The 5081-nt window shown below is 69.1% G+C and overlaps 1 protein-coding gene across 1 annotated transcript in view; it reads right to left on the bottom strand.

Moving 5' to 3' along the window:
• Positions 1–5081, bottom strand: part of TNS3 (tensin 3) — an 84539-nt gene that overhangs the window by 13449 nt on the left and 66009 nt on the right. The gene's annotated exons all lie outside the window — the stretch shown is intronic.

Here is a 5081-nt window from a genome sequence, read left to right as displayed (position 1 = left end):
GAGCCAGGGCCTCGGGGCCGCTGCGTGGCTCTGGAGACAGGGCAGGGGCAGAGACTGTTCGGTCTGCAAGGAGCAGGGTCCCCCCGATGCCCGGCCACACGAGGGTCACGTGGGGTTGGCCCTGCACAGCGCTCGGCACGGAAGCGTGAGCTGCTGTCCTCGCCGTGCAAGCGGGGGGCCCGGTGACCCGGGGCCGTGTCACCAACAAGGGCAAGGCCACCTCCCAACAAGCGCCGCCGTGGGAGCCGTGGGAGGGCACACAGCCCACATGCCCCCAGCTGGTCACTCAGGTCACTTCCCACCTGAGCACGGTGTTGCCTGTGGTGTCTTCACCCAAAGGTGCAACCGCCCAGCCCAGCCCCCGTCATGCAGGGGAGAGGCCGAGAGCCTTCACAGCTGCCTGTGGGACACCCAGCCCACACGTCCCACGGATCCCACACGTCCCACAGATCCCACACGTCCCACGGATCCCACATGTCCCACGGATCCCACAGATCCCACACGTCCCACGGATCCCACACGCCCTACGGGGTCCCACGGATCCCACAGAAACTCCCACATCCCACGGAAGAGAAGCTCATCCACCAGGGGCTGTGCCAGGGCCAGGACAGGCCTCCAGGCCACGGATTCTGGGGACGTTTAAAACCACCACGGTCACAACAGCCGTTCTACACTCTGCCCCAGGCATCCTGACTCCCAGGCCCAGGGGCAGAGCCAAGCGCGGCAACCGGGAGGACAACCAGGAGGCGGCGCTGCCGAGGAGCCAGGCGCTCTCAGCCCGGGACTCGAGGACCCACAGGCCAGAGACGGACGGACGGACACCCAGTTCTGTGGCGAGTCTCTAAAAGGACTGCCTGCCTGGCTGCCCGGCCTGGCTCTGGGCTCAGCTGCGGGGGCCTGGGCACCATCAGAGCAGGGCGGGCTCCAGTCTTCACGGGAACTTAGGGTGACGCTCCTGGGAGCCGCCGTCTGCGGGGCCTGTGCCAGGCCGGCCGTCTCCGCTCCGGACGAGAAGCCACTGTGGGCGCACGGGCCCTTCCCCAGGTCCGAGAGGGGCCCTTCCCCGGGTCCGAGAGGGCCCTTCCCCGGGTCCGAGAGGGCCCTTCCCCGGGTCCGAGAGGGCCCTTCCCCGGGTCCGAGAGGGCCCTTCCCCGGGTCCGAGAGGGCCCTTCCCCGGGTCCGAGAGGGCCCTTCCCCGGGTCCGAGAGGGCCCTTCCCCGGGTCCGAGAGGGCCCTTCCCCGGGTCCGAGAGGGCCCTTCCCCGGGTCCGAGAGGGCCCTTCCCCGGGTCCGAGAGGGCCCTTCCCCGGGTCCGAGAGGGCCCTTCCCCGGGTCCGAGAGGGCCCTTCCCCGGGTCCGAGAGGGCCCTTCCCCGGGTCCGAGAGGGCCCTTCCCCGGGTCCGAGAGGGCCCTTCCCCGGGTCCGAGAGGGCCCTTCCCCGGGTCCGAGAGGGCCCTTCCCCGGGTCCGAGAGGGCCCTTCCCCGGGTCCGAGAGGGCCCTTCCCCGGGTCCGAGAGGGCCCTTCCCCGGGTCCGAGAGGGCCCTTCCCCGGGTCCGAGAGGGCCCTTCCCCGGGTCCGAGAGGGCCCTTCCCCGGGTCCGAGAGGGCCCTTCCCCGGGTCCGAGAGGGCCCTTCCCCGGGTCCGAGAGGGCCCTTCCCCGGGTCCGAGAGGGCCCTTCCCCGGGTCCGAGAGGGCCCTTCCCCGGGTCCGAGAGGGCCCTTCCCCGGGTCCGAGAGGGCCCTTCCCCGGGTCCGAGAGGGCCCTTCCCCGGGTCCGAGAGGGCCCTTCCCCGGGTCCGAGAGGGCCCTTCCCCGGGTCCGAGAGGGCCCTTCCCCGGGTCCGAGAGGGCCCTTCCCCGGGTCCGAGAGGGCCCTTCCCCGGGTCCGAGAGGGCCCTTCCCCGGGTCCGAGAGGGCCCTTCCCCGGGTCCGAGAGGGCCCTTCCCCGGGTCCGAGAGGGCCCTTCCCCGGGTCCGAGAGGGCCCTTCCCCGGGTCCGAGAGGGCCCTTCCCCGGGTCCGAGAGGGCCCTTCCCCGGGTCCGAGAGGGCCCTTCCCCGGGTCCGAGAGGGCCCTTCCCCGGGTCCGAGAGGGCCCTTCCCCGGGTCCGAGAGGGCCCTTCCCCGGGTCCGAGAGGGGCCCTTCCCCGGGTCCGAGAGGGCCCTTCCCCAGGTCCATGGGGGGGCCCTTCCCCGGGTCCGAGAGGGGCCCTTCCCCGGGTCCGAGAGGGGCCCTTCCCCGGGTCCGAGAGGGGCCCTTCCCCGGGTCCGAGAGGGGCCCTTCCCCGGGTCCGAGAGGGGCCCTTCCCCGGGTCCGAGAGGGGCCCTTCCCCGGGTCCGAGAGGGGCCCTTCCCCGGGTCCGAGAGGGGCCCTTCCCCGGGTCCGAGAGGGGCCCTTCCCCGGGTCCGAGAGGGGCCCTTCCCCGGGTCCGAGAGGGGCCCTTCCCCGGGTCCGAGAGGGGCCCTTCCCCGGGTCCGAGAGGGGCCCTTCCCCGGGTCCGAGAGGGGCCCTTCCCCGGGTCCGAGAGGGGCCCTTCCCCGGGTCCGAGAGGGGCCCTTCCCCGGGTCCGAGAGGGGCCCTTCCCCGGGTCCGAGAGGGGCCCTTCCCCGGGTCCGAGAGGGGCCCTTCCCCGGGTCCGAGAGGGGCCCTTCCCCGGGTCCGAGAGGGGCCCTTCCCCGGGTCCGAGAGGGGCCCTTCCCCGGGTCCGAGAGGGGCCCTTCCCCGGGTCCGAGAGGGGCCCTTCCCCGGGTCCGAGAGGGGCCCTTCCCCGGGTCCGAGAGGGGCCCTTCCCCGGGTCCGAGAGGGGCCCTTCCCCGGGTCCGAGAGGGGCCCTTCCCCGGGTCTGAGAGGGGCCCTGGGGCAGTGCCCCAGCTTCCAGGGTGTGACCCCCTGGGACGAGCATCGCAGTGTGGGGGACGCCCACAGGGACCCCCGACCTCAGCCCCGACCCCATCGGGGCCCAAGGAGCTTCCTTAGGTCCCTGCACCTCCCCACACAGCCGGCCGTGGTCCTGGCCGCACCCCCGTCCTCGCCTCCTCCCTTCCCTGCCACACCCGGGGCGGCCTGGCCTCAGGGTCCTCCGTGTTTGGGACTCTGACCTGCCACTCACTCCCTGGTTCCCGGTGCCTGTGGGTGGCCTGGCCTGGGACCAGGGCGCCCGCTCCCTCACCCGGGATGTGGGGAGGAGGCCGTGCCCGGCTTCCCCTTCCTGCACTTCCTGCACCAGAGGGCGAGCGTGAAGGGTCAGGGCTCCTCCGTGAGTCTATTTTTGGGGGGGGGGGGGGGGGGGCTGGGCCGGATGACGCGGCTCCCGCTCTCCACTGTTTACATCGCGTGCAAGTGACAGGAAGAGGGACCCACTGTGCGGAGCCCGCCGTCCGCCAGGGCCGGGCACTGAGGGCACAGCCCTGTGGTGGACACGGGAGGACGCTGGGCGCAGGGGCCACACTCACTAACGAAGTCGGGGCAGGTGACGTCCATAAGACGAACATCAGCGTTACCGTGTTCCGTGTTCCCGCCAAAAAGCTTACAAAGGTACAAACCTCACTCGCCTGTCAATCACTGTGAACTACAAATGGCCACTGAACATCTAGGTGGCCTTTAATGAGAATAAGATCACTCTACGGAGGTCAAGGTGGACTTGCCTAGCCTCCGCCTGTGACCCATGACCAACAGGCGTGTTCATGATCAAGCGTAAGAGTGAGAGCATCTTTCTTCCTCCCCTCCCTCCTCCCCTCCCTCCTTCCCGCCCTCCTGTCTACCATCTGTGGTCTGCATCCTGCACCCGCCCTCCGGGCACCCTGAGGGCCGTGCGGTCAGGAGGAGAGCTCCCTGCGGAGTGGAGCCCGAGCCAGCCCTCCGTCTCCCCTTCGCTGTACTTTAGGGGGGATCTGGGGCTCTGGGAGGAAGAGCTCTGATCTTGGGTCCTGGTCTGGACTCCCCACCACAGTCCCAGACCCCAGGGCACGACCTTGACCTCTGGGACCTTTGGGGTCGCCCTGGACAGACCCCGTGGAGTGGGTCTGCTTGGCTCGGAGCCTCCCCCCCTCGCCCCCCACAGGTGCTGGTTTTCCTGGCGATTTGCTGTCTCCCCTTCTCCGTGCTTCTCGTTGCTGCTCTAGATTCTCGCTTTCCAGTGACCACGAGGCTCACACACCACATCCCGCGGAGAAGCAGCCCTTTCCTGCTGGCCAGCTACCGAAGGGCCCTGTGAAAGCAGCCTTTGTGCGGGAAGCTCTGTGGCGGTGTTTCAGCCGAGCCCTCATTTTGCAATTCTTCTGTTAATTGTCTGCGAACAAGGAGCCATTTACCAGCCTCTGGGAGGCGGGGGCGGACGGGCCAGCGGCCAGAGGGGCCGGCCAGTGGAGGCCGAGGAGGAGGCCACCATCTCGGGCCTTTTCTGGTGAAAACCCCTGTCCCGCGTTTCGGGCCGCACACGGGCTCCCGAGCGACCGCAGTGAACACGCACACGCCTTCCTGGGCTGCGCTTCCTCTTACAACCCCACGTCAGACACACACACACACACACACACACACACACACACACACACGCGTGCTCCACGCGAGGCCGCCACTTCCTGCGAGTCCCCGGAAAGCTTTCTTCTGGACCAGCGGTTCTCAGCCTGTGGGTCGCGACCCCTTTGGGGGTCGAACGACCCTTTCACAGGGGTCGCCTAAGACCATCAGAAAACACATATATAATCACATATTGTTTCTGTGATTAATCACTATGCTTTAATTATGTTCAATTTGTAACAATGAAATTGGGGGTCACCACAACATGAGGAACCGTATTAAAGGGTCGTGGCACGAGGAAGGTTGAGAACCACTGTTCTAGAAGCATCCGAGGTCCCACTCCCCCGACGGGCGGGGTGTGCGGCCCACAGGACTCGGGGTCCCTGTCTGAGGTCCTCATGCGAACGGGGAGCGACCCTTCAAAACCTACGTCCCTTCTGGAGGAGGCACACCTCCCGCGGGCAGACGCCCGGGAATTCCCTCCCTCACAGACTGTCTCCCCGGCAACGTCCACACGCAGGATGGTGCCCGCCCGCCCAGCGAGTCTCCCAGCCGCTGACGCCCCTGGTA

This window comes from Myotis brandtii, unplaced genomic scaffold (genome assembly GCF_000412655.1).
Source record: "Myotis brandtii unplaced genomic scaffold, ASM41265v1 scaffold743, whole genome shotgun sequence".
Taxonomy (NCBI): Eukaryota; Metazoa; Chordata; class Mammalia; order Chiroptera; family Vespertilionidae; genus Myotis; species Myotis brandtii.
Note: the sequence above shows the minus strand (reverse complement) of the source record. Positions and strands in the feature narration are given on the sequence as shown.